This window comes from Bombyx mori, chromosome 26, assembly GCF_030269925.1.
Source record: "Bombyx mori chromosome 26, ASM3026992v2".
NCBI lineage: Eukaryota > Metazoa > Arthropoda > Insecta > Lepidoptera > Bombycidae > Bombyx > Bombyx mori.
Window position 1 is genome coordinate 5,808,733 of NC_085132.1, and position 17,745 is coordinate 5,826,477.

Here is a 17,745-nt window from a genome sequence, read left to right on the forward strand (position 1 = left end):
TTATTGGATCTGATGGATCCGTAAGGACTTGACTTTCCTGGCCCAGGGTATGGGTTGTCTAAAGAGAGTAATCGGGGGTGTGGGTCCAGATGTTGTTGTTCAGAACTTGTATATATGCAAGCTTATCTTGAAATTGTCGTAAGCGAGATTCAGGCATCCGTCAAATATCTTGTGTTGTATGATGGGTTCCGCCACATACCCTTCAACGTCTTCCTCCACACATGTCTGCCGCGATGAGTTCATTTGCGTTTAACATTAGCCCACCACCTACGACTTGTCGATCTACGCAGAATCAAATGAGCTATCATGCTGGCGTAAATTCAGTCTACGTTATATTGTATAATTTTCTACTTTCCGGTTTACATTACAAGAGTGAATTAAATCTCATCATTGTTTACAGACGTCAAACATGCTTTAAAAAAATGCAGTCATCACACGTGACGTGAATGTTGTACGAGGAAACATTAGTAGCGTCCACTTATGAAATAATTTATAAAGACGTGGAGATGTTTACTTTTGGCTTACGTGGGACGTGCCATGTTATTCACTAGGATTGCGATCTTAAGCATCGAAGACTCCAGAAATTTTAATCACAGTCTTTGAAACAATACGCGAAAATTACGAGTTCTTTAATTGAGATATTAAATATCCGCAGGCCAATAAATTTGTACTAAGTCATCATTAAAAATAGTACAATTTTAGTTCTTCAGCGAAATTAATTAATGTTTGATTTTTTTTATATATCTAATCTCTTCATAATACGTTATGTAGACTTAAGATAGTTATGAGTGAAATTGTTTGAAATATCTCACAATAACATTACCTAGGCAGTGTCTTGGCAGTGCCCCTGGAAATGCTGATGTCTCTGAACGACGGTGGCCATTAAAAATAGAAGTCTGGAAAGGCAGTAAAATAATTTTACTAACCAAATATTATATACGTGTATATTTTGATGTCTATTCCCACCGCGCAGTAGCTATACGTTCCGGTTCAAGGCAAAATTCATCTATGCGCTCCAGTAGGCATTTAAAACCAAATACACTGTAAAGTAGATGCCTCTTTTTGCTGTAGAAACAGAAACAAATCATATTAAGCAGAAAACAAAAAGTTACCAAGCGGTGACGTTTAAAAAGATAACTACATAAATATTGGAAATTTGTCAGCATTGCTTATAAAAATGGTGTGTTTATTATTCAATGAAATAGGTATGCACAGATTAAATTTATCTGTCTGAATTGATAAGACATATATCTTTATAAGTGTAAAATTAAACCAAATATTCCATGAAGATTACAAACCTAACACGTAAACATGTGCAAAGCAAAACACATCTCTTCTGATTCTCACTCGAAAATCTCATGAATGTTTTTTAAATAAATTTGTACATCAATTTACGATGTTTGGCCGATTTGGATGTGTTAGGTATTGAATGGATTGCTGTACATATTATTATAAACTTTTAAATATACAAGTGATTGAAACTCAGTGAGATCACTATCGGATGTGATAATGGTAAATACTGAAAATAATTGAAGCTACCAATTGATTCCAGAAAAAATAGAAATCGGCGTTCATCGTGCTGTAGAATTGATTCTTCGATATAGTGTCAATTACAGAACTTGATGAAGTACCCTCCCCCTCTTGATACCCAATCGACAGCTATGTGTGGCGGACCTTCAATGCAGAAAACTTAAAAAGAAATTATGTCTTTATATAAACTAAAAATACTATTAAAGAGTAATGAAAATCGTAATTGTATTGCTGGCCTAGAATAACACCTCCCCAGCTCTTTGTGAAATTCACCACAATAAAAAACAAAACATTACATTTGTTTTTGCGGGAATGTTCTTGGACCACTTCTTTTTTAGGGACCATACGCCTGATCCTCTTGGGAGGTTTCATTAAGACGGTTTTTATCTCTTTGATATTAGGGCTATCTCTTTATCCAAAACATGGCATTGTCTTTGGGTAAAAACACAAAGCCTTTTGGAATCCACGCCTTGCTACCCGATTTAATTCATAATTACCGGTCAGATTTCTCCAGTTACGAGCTAATCGCCCTTTTAAGTTATTTTCTCATTGCGTCCGCTGTTTTTTTGTCCTATTTGCCGTTTTTGTGTCTTAGGTAATGTATGATTTTCTAACGTTCTTTACTCTAATTTCGAAGATATTAAATGACGGTGCTTATTTTAGGAGGAGTTGGGTTTTATGGCCACAAAACCCGCCTTATTAATTGGACACGACTTTATTTTAATAGGCCCCGGCAGCCATACGTACGGGCTTAACGTGCCTCGTAATGACAATAGGCACTTCTTCTTATATTGAAAATACGAAATGCCATACGTTTTAACTACGTGAACACTTTATTACTGTGTAATATTGCGCAATAAAAGTCAGGTCAGAATCAGCGCGTGATAAATTGCACCGCAAACTACAATACGGGCACGGGATATTACACTTTGTCTCTACACAACTGACCGCACCAATTAGATTGGGTTCGGTTCCATTCACAGTGTCAATGTCAATGACATTTTGTGTGTGTTTTGAGGTTGTCTTTCCGCGGCTTTATATAGTGGTTTTGAGGTGACTCAATGAAAATAATGATGTTTTGTTCTCGGGCTTATTGTTTTATTGCTAAGATGGATGGGCGGGTTCATATTCTAACTAATACTAAGTGATCACCAGAATACATTGACATTGACAACGTAAATGCCGCCACGTACCTTGTGACATGAAGTTCTAAGCGTTAGTTTTATATTACAACCGCTGCCCCACCCTTCAAGCCGAAACGTATTACTGTTTCACGGCAGAAGTAGGCTGGGTGGTAGTACCTACCCATTTGGGCTCACAGCACGCCCAACCAACATTACACACACACATTAGAAAATTAAGAGAAGTGTCATAAAGAGATAACCTCAAATTCTGTCGCATTCACCTAAGTGCTCACCGTCTATCTTTCAGACCATTTGTATATATAATAAATTATAATAGACGTATATAATATATTACATTAAATATTTGATATTCATGTTGCGATTAATCTGCTGTATTTAAGCTGTTTTGTGAATTTGGGCCTTGACCAGAACATTTGGCTTTCCATATTGTTAGCCCAGTAAATATTCCATGAATAAAATAGTTAATGTTCATTAATGTATTTTGCGTTGAGGTGTATTTTATCGTAAAATCACATCAATCACGTTGAACGTAAGATTATTGCGCCATACACGCTTCGCAGTAACAAGGAAATATTATAATGCAAATAAGTAAGTAATATTCGGGTATTTATTATTACTAGAGGTCCCGCAGTAGTCGAAATTCGACTATAATTAATTAGAATTGTAAGTTTGTACACTATGATGATTGTATTTTATACTTCTATAATCACAAATTCCGCCAAGACTACACTATAAAAAATATTAACAAAGACAAACAATATTTAATCTCAATTTGACAACAGACGTCAAGAACAAAAGTTTGAAAATAAAATTATGCATGCGTGTGTGCGTCAAATACATGGTATGTAGTGTGTGTAATGTTTTCTTCATTGATTTAATGTATCTTTTATGCATTATTTAAAAAAAATATTAGCATTGTGCACTTCTACTCTATATTCTCTATAAGTGTGGAAAATTTCATACTCCTCCGTCCGCGCAATTATCGTAAAAAGGGATACAAAGTTTTTGCTTCACGTATTAATATATAGATGTAGATATTTAGAGACTTCGAATCTAGTTAGATCAAAGGTTTTTACTAAATATATCTAAGTGGTGGTGTCTTAATTTGATCTTTCCTGGCTGAGCCCTTGATCGCCCACCGGTCCTAGTGAAACTGGTAAGGCCTCCGGGCCACCAGTAATCCCTCACACATAAAAAATAAATAAAAAATTGATCTTATTTTTGGCGTCAATCGTGAGGCGTATTTACGAACTAACTAATGTCATACGGTAGGTAAGTATAATGGCAGATAATAGTACTATAATATAAGATAATATACTCGTAATATAAGATTAGGGTAGAGGAGAATTAGCTAAGGAATTAGGTTGGGCATATAATTGTTCACCGCTCTGACCCTACAAATTTTGTGAGAGATGTAACTTATGAAAACCAGGGTCGCATATCATATACTCTGATCTAAAGCTGGAATGACCTAGCCTTATTGGAGTTTCCCGAGGTTAATTATGTTTATAGCAACCAACCTAAGTAATCTAGCGGGCCACTGAAGTCTCTAATGCCATTTTCTTCAGTTTTCACGAGTCGTGGACACATTTAACCTGCTTTTACGGTTTAATCTAACGACACGGACGCGGAATCTATAAATTACTAGCTGACCCGGCAGGCTTCGTAGTGCCTCAATCGATAAATAAAAGACCTAAGATTTTGTATAAAACAAACTTAAAACAATTAAAAGGAATCCGTCCGACGGGGAATACATCAAAGGAAAAATAAAATTGTTTGTTTTTACATAATTCCGAGCATTTTCTTATTGTTCACTTTTTAAACCTTCTCTGGACTTCCACAAATAATTCAAGACCAAAATTAGCCAAATCGGTCCAGCCGTTCTCGAGTTTTAGCGAGACTAACGAACAGCAATTCATTTTTATTTATATAGATTCGAAACGTCGGTAAACAGTAAAAAGATTAAGCAGTAAAAGTAGTTCTAAACATGTATACCGTGCTAATTTAATTAGTTTACTTAATTTCATACGATATTATATAGATATTAACTATACTTAAGATATATTTTATTAACAGTGCGCTATTTGATCTATTTTGTTTTATTAATAGCAGTTGCAACATTAAAAACCATCAATAATCTAATCTAATCTAGCTTTGTCGAAACCATATTACGAATTAACCACGTATACCTGAAACTTTAAGAAATCATCAGCTAAATTTCCTATGTTTTTCGTTTACAGAAAGAAATAAATGTTACGCCAATAATTCATTTCGATTTACAGAAACGATGTGATTTTTTTTATACGCAATATCAGAAGCTTTTATCGCATCGATCACGCGGGACGGTGGTAGACGGTAACCACGCCATAACGAGCCCAATATCCAGGTCGAATCCATCAGCCGACGGTACTGCGGCGTCGAGCAATTCTGATTGATGACTTGCCATGACTGGGTGTTTTTATTCGTTCCTACTAGTGTATTAATGATTTCGTTAATTTTGATGAATTTTAAGAGTTTGTGATTCATCTCGTTGAGTCGTAATGGTTTTTGTTTTGTTTTTTTTTCATGAATACTATTTGAGGCAATAATTTGTTCAATCTGAACCTTAAAATCCTAATATTTATTTATGCTTATGTATTTTTGGGTATGTGTTTGTGTTTCATGCCCGTATTTATATAATTGTATCGGGATATGTATGTGTTTGTGTGTTTAATGTATATAATCAAATCAATGCAAATTTTCAATGCATTATTTTCCATACCTTACCTATGGTTGATTGATAATTAAAGCCTTATGTATAGTAATGTATACAGATACACAAAGTGTAATAAATAAATCTACTGGTAATACCATTTTAATTAACTCTTTTCAGCCTTTTATAAAATGTACTCATTTAACGTTATAAATATTGTTATTAATTATAATACAGTCCTTAGAACATACATATAATATTTTTTATTTTCCAAGAAAAACAACTACTTATTATCTACATTGAATAATAAAATCGATAACGTTTTTAAGTACCAGTTGATTTGACTGAGCGCGATAGAAATATTGCCTATTTCTGCCGTGAAGCAGTAATGCGTTTCGGTTTGAAGGGTGGGGCAGCCGTTGTAACTATACTGAGACTTTAGAACTTATATCTCAAGGTAGGTGGCGCATTTACGTCATAGATGTGTATGGGCTCCAGTTACCACTTAACACAAGGTGGACGGTGAGCTTGTCTACCCATCTAAGCTATAAAAAATGTATACAAAAACTGAAGGTAGATTAATTGGTAATCTAGTGTGTTTTTAGTAATCTTGTCTCGACCAAAGTCATCTTGTAAGTTTTTATTGCAATTAAAAACAAAATACACAATAATTAACCACATTTTTTGTAGTGCGTTTCTTACTGATGATTACAGAATCGTTTTTATCATTTTTTTATTACATGCATGGCCAAGTTTTGAACAAATTTCTATAACAATTATTCCCACGATTATTAGTTTTATAATATCTCATATAAACATTTGTGTTTCTACGAAGTTATGGCAATACGAATTGCATTACATAATATAAGGTTTGTTTTAATGTAAAATTTCAGCACAGAAGCATAATGCTTACAAATTTCATTGAAATACATATGAAAACAAAATTTTGTACAATAAACAGAAAATTTTAATGTACCATCTTTTTGTTTTACAAGAAAGCTTGATTATTACTGGTGGTAGGACCTCTTGTGAGTCCGCACGGGTAGGTACCATCACCCCACCTATTTCTGCCGTGAAGCAGTAATGCGTTTCGGTTTGAAGGGTGGGGCAGCCGTCGTAACTATACTGAGACGTTAGAACTTATATCTCAAGGTCTGTGGCGCATTTACGTTGTAGATGTTTATGGGTTCCAGTAACCACTTAACACCAGGTGGGCTGTGAGCTCGTCCACATACCTAGGCAATCAAAAAAATATTATTTTTTTTAACATTAGTGTGCGATTCAGGATTTTTTCTCTAGAAAATTGGTTTCATGCAATCGTATCAAAGCTTAATTTGCTATTACACTGAGTACATTTATTATTATTTGTTTTTCTAATATAATATCTATATTCATAATATATTCGACATTCATTCAATATTCTGTTTATGGTACGATTAGAGAAATAGCATGTCCCTTTACTACATCAACAGTCATGAGGGTTTTTTTTTTTTATAGCTTAGATGTGTGGTCGAACTCACAGCCCACCTGGTGTTAAGTGGTTACTGGAACCCATAGACATCTACAACGTAAATGCGCCATACACCTTGAGATATAGTTCTAATATCTCAGTATAGTCACACCGGCTGCCCCACCCTTCAAACCGAAACGCATTACTGCTTCACGGCAGAAATAGGCGGGGCGGTGGTACCTACCCGTGCGGACTCAGAAGAGGTCCTATCACCAGTAAAGAAAGTAAGTAAGAACCAGTAAGAAGTTATTTCGCATTATCATCATAGTATGTGGGAGTCTGAACAATACATAGAGCCAATATAACAACATCCTTTGTTTATTTCGCATATGTTTAATGTATTACCCCTTCAAATATTTTTTAAGACTACACGTCCGTTATCACGTTAGAGCTTTTCTGAAAACAAAATAAACTCATTATTCAAATTTTCATTGTTTACGTTAAACTTTGGATAATTTAAAGTATCCTAAATTTCAGTTAAACACAAAATTAATTATAATTTACGAGTGTCCCGACTTGTTAATTGAGCAACTTTTTCGGTGTGCAGAGTCCCCTTCCGAAACTATTGTCAAGCGATTATCGGTCTTCGGTGTTGTGTATAAATGCCGTATTTGGTTGATTACTTTTTGGAGTTTAATGTTTTCTGGACGGATAATTACGTTATTATTAAAAATGGGTACGTGGCGTTTTGTGATTTTTTTTATTAAGAAACTTAAGTTCAATATAATGGTAGACTTCCAATTCGCGTTACTTAGGAACTTTATTTATATCCAGTTAGTTAGTAATCTTCTAGTTTTAGACAAGGTTGGTTCATTTAGGTAAAAGCAAAAAAAAAGTTTTTTTGTTGGTAAATTTTTAAAGTATAAATTGTTCAAAGTAAAGATACAGTAAAATCTCTGGTCCTTTTTGCTTTTTTCTATATCTATACTAATATTATAAAGAGGAAAGATTTGTTTGTTTGTTTGTTTCGAATAGGCTCCGAAACTACTGGACCGATTTGAAAAATTCTTTTTCCATTAGAAGTCGACATTGTCCCTGATGAACATAGGCTACTTTTTAATTATTTTTTTTTATTTTATTTTTGGTTTCATGTGTATTTTAATGTTTCCGAAGCGAAGCGAGGGCGGGTCGCTAGTCTTTAAATATATTGCTTGAAGGATCTGACGGTAATAATCTTACGTCATTACTGGTGGCAGGCTGAATTATCGATGAAGAAAATGAGGCTTTGACGTCATATCTCATGGCAATATATTATTTTCGACGTCTCGAAAATTATATTTAGTTTTAGTGGTGACTGATGACGGTCAGTCGCGAGACTCAGTCTAAAACTAATTTTAGCTATTTCTGTTATGTAGTTCGACATTTTTGTGTTACCTTTAAAAATGTTGGGACGGACGTACGTTAAAGATCTGCTTCCAAAAAAGTCGATTTTTTTTATTGCTTAGATCGATGGACGAGCTCACAGCCCACCTAGTGTTAAGTGGTTACAGGAGCCCATAGACGTCTACAACCGTATATGCGCCGTCCAACTTGAGATATAAGTTCTAAAGTCTCAGTATAGTTACAACGGCTGCCCCGCCCTTCAAACCTATCGCGCTTCGATTTTTTTCCCCCTATCTAATCGCTGGTATCCTGAAGGACTATTCCAGTTACGTTCGAACCAAAAAAGATATATTACATATTACAGACGAGAAACGGTAGCTAACTGAATCGACATCATCAATCAGAAACGTATGAACGAATACAATATTTGTCGTCGTTCACACAGAACGTGATCAGACAATGAACAATGAGTTCACGGTGAGATGAGAATGAGTTCACGTGAACGACATGCGAATATGTACTGTTTGGTATATTTACTTTTTTTTTTATTGCTTAGATGGGTGGACGAGTTCACAGCCTACCTGGTGTTAAGTGGTTACTGGCGCCCATAGACATCTACAACGTAAATGCGCCACCCACCTTGAGATATAAGTTCTAAGGTCTCAGTATAGTTACAACGGCTGCCCCACCCTTCAAACCGAAATGTATTACTGCTTCACGGCAGAAATAGGCGGGGTGGTGGTACCTACCCGTGCGGACTCACAAGAGGTCCTACCACCAGTTAACTGTCTTTTAATATGTTTCGATGGCAGCGGGTATTTTTTTGATTGTTAGGTTTGCCCTACTAAGCGGCTACGGAGGTCCAAAGGTTAATTTATGCCCCCATGAGATATGACGTTGATATATTTATTTAATAAGGTTTCATAGTTTTAAAATATTATATGTATAAGTGAACAAGACCACAATCAATCTGATAGAAATTACGACGTCCAGATACGCTAAAGATATGAGGTTGAAGACTCAATTTTACTTAATGTCTGTCCCAAGCATCGGACAACGACTAACAAATGCTTTACAAGTGAAATAGAGTGTATAGACTCCTACCTACGCTTAATTTATAAATAGGAACTAATGATTAATTCTTGATAAGGAAAAAGAGGCAGTATCATATTTTTTTGGAGATGCCGACTGCCGATTTGTTTATTTTAATTAAAATTATATAACTGTTTGAAAGGTAATAGGAAAAATGCGCGTCTGTGTGGACCGTTTGGTCGCTAATAAAATATATTCTTATACTTTTTGTGTTATATTTCCAATTTGACGGTAGTTAACAGATTTATTATTGTGATGATAAGTCTGGTTTTTTTGATAATGTACAACAATTCTGATAACGGGATTAAGATGTTTTTTTTATCAATAAAGACAGGAAGTGACTGTTCACCCGATAGTGTCCGCTATTAATAGCGGTCTATGTCAGACCAAGGATTTTTATGCTAGTTTAATGGATTCATGGCCTGGTGCTAAGTCTTCGTGGCCTACGGATAAGATATCCGGTGCATTCGTGTTGAGCGATGCACCGGTGTTCGAATCTCAGGCGGATACCCATTTTTCTTATAAAATATGTACTCAACAAATGTTTACGAATGACTTCCAAGATGAAGGAATAGCATCGTGTAATAAAAATCAAACTCGCAGAAATTATAATTTGCGAAATCACTTGTGGTAGGGCATTTTGCGAACACGTACTGCTGGTACAACCACCCTGCCTCTTTCTGTCGTGAAGCAGTAATGCGTTTCGATTTGAAGGGTGGAACAGCCATTGCATCGTAAAAACTGAGACCTTAGAAGTCATGTATCAAGGCGAGTGGGGGCATTTCAGTTTTTTTTTCTTAGGTAGATGAATGATCGCATGGCAACCTGGATATCTACAATGTAAATACCAGCACCTACCTTTAAATATGAGTTCTAAGGTCTCAGTTTTTACAGCACAACGGCTGCCCCACCCTTTAAACCGAGACGTATTACTGCTTTTACTGCTACACGAGAGAAAGAGTCAGGGTGGTGCCCACCCGTGCGGACTCACAAGACTTCCTACTACTAGTAATTACCCAAATTATTATTTTGCGGGTTTGATTTCTTTAACACTATAAGGTCATATCGTCTTCGTCTAGTCCAAGATATCAATCCTGTTTCGATTTCGAGACGGGTTTCTCTATTCTGCATGATAAGCTTACAAGTTTATGTAGTTTTGATAACGCACGTCTGCGTGTAGCTCGGAAATCTATACCTCTATATTTATATAATATATAATAATATTATAAAGAAGAAAGATTTGTTTGTTTGTTTGTATTGAATAGGCTGCGAAACTACTGAACCGATTTGAAAAATTCTTACACTATTTGGAAGCTACTCTATTCCCGAGTGACATAGGCTACAATCTTCTTTAAAAAAAATTAGGGATCCTTACTAAAACTCCAATAATGTAACCCAAGGTGTAAAAAAATTACCTAAAATATTCTATACATCGCGTGCTCTGCGAAAACTATTGGTGATAGAATAAAATAATGTACTACGACTTTGTAGAACACATTATTAGTTACAAAAAGTGTCGGGACAGCATATGTCTAACTATTATAGTTATGCCGCAATAAGTGTTCTTTTATTTAAAAAAATAAAACAACTTCATATATCGTTGAAATTTTTGTTAAAGACCCGAACGGAGCCGGAGCGGGCCGCTAGTACTTTATAATATTATGTTTTCTTTTATGGTTCCGAAATCGAATCGCTATGCTTTGTAACTGGATTCACATCATAATTTACGAGAATGATCTCCCAATTATACGAGTTATTCAGACGAATCGATTAGCATCTTTTATTTGCTTTTCAAAATTTGCATTAAAAGTGTTACGTTGTCATGTTAATTTCTAGAATCCAATTGCGATGGTTAAATTATTATATAACGATATATGCGGATGCTGTTTTTAATATAACCGTTGAAAGACATCTGTATGAATTTATACCTGAGACATTCTCGTCGCTCGCTGAGTTTCTCGTCGGATCTTTTCATCGTCACCCTACCGTTATCCACTGCTGGACATAGGCCTCTCCCAACCCACACCACTGAGCCCGGTCTTCGGTTCTCCTCATCCACTTCTTGCCAGCCACCGTTCGGAGGTCATCGCACCACCTAGCCAGGGGGCGTCCCATGTTACGTCTTCCGCTGTGCGGTCTCCACTCGAGAATCCGTCTGCTCCAGCGATCGTCAGTCCAACGGCATATATGGCCAGCCCACTGCCATTTCAGCTTGCTGACTCTTTGAGCTATGTCGATGACTTTAGTTTTCTGTCGAATAACCTGATTCCTGATTTTATCCTTCAGAGAAACTCCGGTTCTTTCCATGTCTCGTTGAGCAACCTTAACCATACTGTGAGTGTCCACGTCTCGGCTCCGTAAGTCTTTCATCTTTTCAGCGGGTCGCAATTCCGATCTGGTAGTACATGCATTCGCGAAGCAGCTGCCCTCAAGTTGGTAGGTCTCCTCCGGGCAGCTGTTAGCAAATCCCAAACTTCCTGGCTGAGCATTTGCTCGCCCATCTGTCCTGGTGAAACTGGAAAAGCCTTCGGGCTACAAGTAATCCTTCCGTGCTAAAAAAAATTTCAGTTAAATTCTTAAATTGATGTACAAAGTTGTTTATTCACTGACGTTTATTACACATAATAATAATATGCTAGATAAGTGGAATTATGATTTCCGATAAGGGAAAGGGCATTGTTAGATTACGTATTTTAATTTCCTGTTTTAGTAATTTAAAACGATAAAACGGTTAGTTGCAATATCTATAATATTTATGTTTCATATAGTATAATGTTTCATTTTAAATACTGATAAAATGCGATTGGTCATTTTGGTTTAAGTATATTTGTCTTATATCTTCTACATTGCAAATATTTTCATGTCTGTTCAGTGATTTTTTAAATAAACAAGAAAAATAAGCCTCTCGGCAAAAAAACCCTCCGAATTTCGGTTCAAAATAATATTGGTACAAAATTTTATTTCATATAAATTATAAATAAACTACTCAAGTCAATATTGCAGTAAAAATAGGGTTGCCAAGTTAATCTTGTTTTAAGTGCAATGTACATGTTACAATTAAATTGGATCCCTGTCACAAGTACGTGTCTCAGCTCAGACAACACGTACTCTATTATAAACTTGACTTATGTTATTCTGTAAGTTATTCATCCTCACAAACTCTGGGTCTCCGTGGCCAGGTTTGCAATCAGACTTTCAAATATGGACAGTAATTGAGAAAAAGACACATTCACAATTTCAATATAAAAAAACTAGACTATTTTATAATACTGTTACGCCGGTGAGAGTAACGCCATCTATTGCCGAATAGCAGAAACACACATCGAAGCTACTCGACTTGCCCAGAATGTACTCGATAAGTCTAGGGATGTCGTATTGACTATAAAAGCGTTGCAGAGATGGCATGCAAGCAGATAGTTATCTAAACTACTCGAAGCAACCGGACCACCAGAAGCGAAGCGGAAGAAATGATTTGAGAACCTTGAAGTGTTCGTTTTAAGTGTTCTAAGGGCTAATACATTTTTAATTTATACTTCAGTAGATTGTTTTTTATCCCGAACCCCAGAGCGTAACAATACGCTTACAGTTCTATAAATATCAAAGAAGTTATGTGGTCAAGTGTGGTTAAGATCGTATTAATAGCAGATTATATGAGAAATAAAAGTAGAATACTAGATAAAGGAAACTATAACTATAACAGAGCATAACAAAAGGAATATCAAACTAATATATTCGAAGATATACTAAGTATTAAATATTTCATTCCATACTCGTGAAATTGTAGACAATTTTACATTTTCCCAACCGCCTCTGGCCAAAACAGTAATTGACCTATCTCGCATCTCTCCGACCCACTCGCCACTCATGTGACTTTGGTCATATTAGATAACTACGGTTTTTGCATGGATAATCCCGACTGTTTTATTCAACAGGTGGGCATCTTGTCCGAATTGTACCGCGGCTCGGCTTGAATGTTTAATTTTGATCCTTAACTTGTGCAGGGACGAAGGTAAAACTTGAAATCGTTGTAGAATTCGTAATAAGGGTTTTTTCAGCTTTGATGTTATATTTCGGGACAGCGTCCGCGTTTGAACACCACTCGATTATGTGTTTATGAATATTTTATGGACGTCGATATGCGGAGCGCCGTGACTGTGTCGGTCTCTTGTGAAATTGGAATTGCTAAAAGAATCTGAAATGTTTTACGACTTCGCCATCGTGCGTGTTTAAGGTCACATCCAGATTAAATAAACTGATACATACATGTAGGAACGGAATGGATAAATGACAGGTATGGACCATGACTGAGTGAGAGGGATAGGAAGACGTATATATTATAGTTACATAGATTAAGAAAAACCCCATAGATACAGCCCACTGAGTTTCTCGCCGTATCTTCTCAGTGGGTCGGGTTTCCGATCCGGTGGTAGATTCTGTAAAGCACTGATCTTGCTAGGACCAGTGCTAGCAACACTCCCGGCTTGAGCCACGTGAGCTCACCTACACCTCAAGGAGAAGCTGAAATAGCCTCTCAAGGCTATGAGCATAGATAGGTAAAAAAAAAAGTAATAAAAATCAAGTTTGTGTGAAGTTATCAATCGTTTCACTGGCCCAACCTGAATAGAAAACCCACATACATTTGTCACGGCACAGTTTTTTGGTAAAACTATTTTTATTTTCATTAAATTCATGATTCAATATGTTTATTAGTTAATAATATAGCTTGGGGTGAAATGTGAAATCTTGCCATTAGACAAATTGGTGTAATGAAATTGAAATTAAAACTAGAGATAACTTTGATACTATATTAATAAGTATCGAAATTCGCAAATACTTTCCAATGAATTCAGCTAAATTTTAAAGCGTAAACTAATTCTATAAAATAAAACTAGACACGTAAATAGCCTTTCTAATTAAACTAAAATAAATAGGTACGTAACAAAACTATGTGCTCTCAAATTATGTACAACAATGAACCGATAACGTTAGGAGTGAATAATAATATTGTTTTGGAGCTTAATATAACAGTCGGTCAGTTACGTTATCCCATGTCGTTAAAAGACACATGATAGAATTGGCAAGGCTTTACCGGGACTATAGCGTTGTGGGTCGCAATTCGCAACGATGGGTATTAAACGAAGCAAGCTACACCTCTCGCATTTTATTTTGAAGGATAACATTAGCAGTTTGATGATGCAAATTAAACTTTGTTGTAGGTCAAGGTGAGTGAGTGATATCTAAGGAAATGCTAAAAACGAATGGCACGTTTCTATTATGATTTTTTTCAGATGAAAACTATGTTTCCAGTTAGTACAGATTAATTCTACTCTGAGAGCCAAAATTTTCACATCACTCTGTAAGGAACATACGCTAGAAAAAAGACTAAAGTCGTCGTGTCCTAAAGGATAAGACTCCCAGTGTATTCGTATCATGCGATGCGTCTATATCGATTTTCGACTCCCGCAGACATATGCCAATCTTCCCCAGGGAAATAAGCTCTTGAAAGACCATGTAAAAATATCGTGTAATAAAAATAAAAACCGTATTATTTTTAATTTTGTTTCATTATTATTAGTAGGGCAACTCTGTCTATTTATGCCACGAAATAATCCTGTGGTCTGGATTGAAGCGTGGGATAGCTACTATAAATAGAAAATAAATGAGCCTTCGATTTCGTGGGTTAAGTTTAATTAAATAAAAACACGGAGTAGTTGTTGCCATTTAGACCGTTCGCTTATTTAAAATATTGTACAGCCTAACAATAACCAAGTCAAGAAAAAACTGTAAAAATTACAAAGGTTTTTATAATTGTACATGCGATATATAACTATGTATTATTATGACATTAAGACTAATACCGTGAATACAGAAACCGATTTTTTTATTCATACAAAACTTAATAATTCACATCAATTGCGAATGAAAGCCGGAACGCCCCCCGAAAACCTTTTTGATGATATCATAACAATAATTTTGTTTATTCAAAAAATAACATCGTGAAAAATAACGGTGTTCCATTAAAAAACGTACATCATGACGCAGATGATCTGAGTTGGAATGGAAGCTTTTTGTGTCGCAAAAAATATGCTCAGGTTCGTAAAAACTTATTACGGCTTTAATGCAATTTGAATGTTGAACAGATATTTTTAATGAACTTTTTGGGAAGCTTAGCAGCTGACCCCATTTGCGTAATGAAGGCAGAACACAAAAAGGAAATTACTGGTGATTGGGCGACTTGTGAGCCCGGGCAGATAGGTACCACCGCCTTGCCAATTTCTGCCGCGAACCAGGATTTTCCAGTTTGAGGGTGATGGATGACATGGCTCTTGAGTCTGGGTGAGGCTCTTGAGTCTGGATGAGTTAGGCTAGGGCCAATGGCAACCAGACATATACGTGAGTGATATATCGTGCTAAGTAAAATAGTGGAACGCATTGCTTAAACGTCATGCCATATAATTATTAATGGATGAGCATCGCTCGACATGCGGCTGCCTTGGAAACGAGTGGTGATTACGAGACGCATCCCTGTTCATCGACAGCCACGACTACTCTGCCAAGAGTATCCGACTAGGAAGAAGAAGAAGAATATGATTATCTTCTCGCTGTGTGACGGTACCACTTTTGCTATGTGCAATGGGGGACTTAGAGTGATTACACTCCCATCCACAGCCAAGAATGTTCCTATCAAAACGATACTGGCACGCTCGCTGCCTGTGGGACTTAGGCGTGCTCTCAGGTTTTAAGCTTTTATTTGAAAATCATATTAAGATTTTGCGGACAGCGTTCGGTACGCTGAGTTGTCATTACTGATGTCATTTATTTTTTCATTTATTCTAGAATGTTTATCTATCTGAGATTATTCAGGTTTCTCCTGGATAAAAACACCAGGAATAAAACCACCTGGATTACTTTTTTCCTACCTATTCTGGTAGCCTTGAGAGGCTATGCCAGCCTAACCGAGCGAGTAGGTGAATTCACGGGACCCTAACCTGACGATACCACTAGTGTGGGTAACACTAGCTCTAGCAAGAGCAGTGCTTCGCAGAATCTACCACCGGATCCGAAACGCGACCCACTGAGAAGAGAAACTTATTGGACTGTGTCTATTCTGGATTACTGGTCGGCATTAAGCGATATATCCCCTATTGTGATAGCTTCACTACGTCATAGAAGAATTGAGCGCGACCAGATGTTTTTGTACAAGATTGTTAGAGGTCACGTTGATATTCCACTACTGCGAAACTTCATATTGATTATATTGATGTACTATAACAGTTGAGGGATATAGATATAATCGATATTGTGGAGTGTTTTGTTTGTCACTTAGCTTAACCAATGTGCTTTATTAATAAGTGGAAACTGTTTTTGGATGATGTAATTTTTATTTGTTATATTTTTTGTCGTATATTTGTCATTTGATTCACACTATTCTTGTGAAGAATGATCATTTTGTCTCGAAGGTAGGGAAACTTGTCTTCACGTTTTGTTTTCCATTTCAGAGGTTTTGAAATAAAAGACAATAAAAAGCGTCGATACACATTAATGTATTTTTATTCGAATTCAGATCACGCACGTTGTCAATTTTATAATACTCTGGTATAAGTAAAATGTTGTAAGAATTTTTCGCTTTTCCAAAAACCGTGTACTTCTAGAAAATAGGAATTGATTTGGAAATATTTTTAATTAATTAATTTTGCTCGCCCTATCCACTAACGCAGCTGTTTTCATACCCTTTCATTGACCTTCAAGGTGACCTTAAGTTGTCTGTGGCTCTCTATATTATACCATCGATTTATTACTACTTATCCATGGCGTTATGTTTGATAGGCTCTAATATGTATGATTGAACGAGGAGCTAATCCGGAATAAAACGAACCACAACAGTTGTATTGGCAAACTTTCTTATTCGGTCGTGGTGTCTAATTAGAGAAAAAATAAAATATCACCAAAAAAAAGATTAAAAAATTCATCATGTATTGATTTTCATTTGTGTTCAGGAATGATCGGTGATCAGCGTTATCCATATTTTAATATTGTAATATTGAAGTGTGTTTGTGTTTGTTTGTTTTCATTAACACATTTCATTCTCACTGGATATAGTTTTATGATCATGCATGACGACCATGCAGATAAAGCCGCCGGTAAACAGCTAGTAATTACATAAAATAGACAAAGATAAACAAAAACTAGAATAGAATATCAGTAGCTCAGTGTATTAACAAAACTAAATTAATTTTGTATCGGGCACTTGAAAAGGATTTGTTAGTTCTCGACACACAAGGATAGCCGCTTCTATATTTATTTTACATGACTGTAGTTTTACCAAATATACTGATAAATTTGGTAATGTTTATATCACATTACTGGTTTTGTTTTGCTAATGAAACAAATCGGTTAAATACTAAAGACTATTGATAACAGAAATAAAAAACGGACGGTCCGAATGTTCGAAA

At 35.9% G+C, this 17,745-nt stretch overlaps 1 protein-coding gene across 2 annotated transcripts in view; it reads right to left on the reverse strand.

Moving 5' to 3' along the window:
• The window catches only part of LOC101742917 (5-hydroxytryptamine receptor 1), a 146,842-nt gene that overhangs the window by 58,418 nt on the left and 70,679 nt on the right, over positions 1-17,745 (reverse strand). The window lies entirely within an intron of this gene.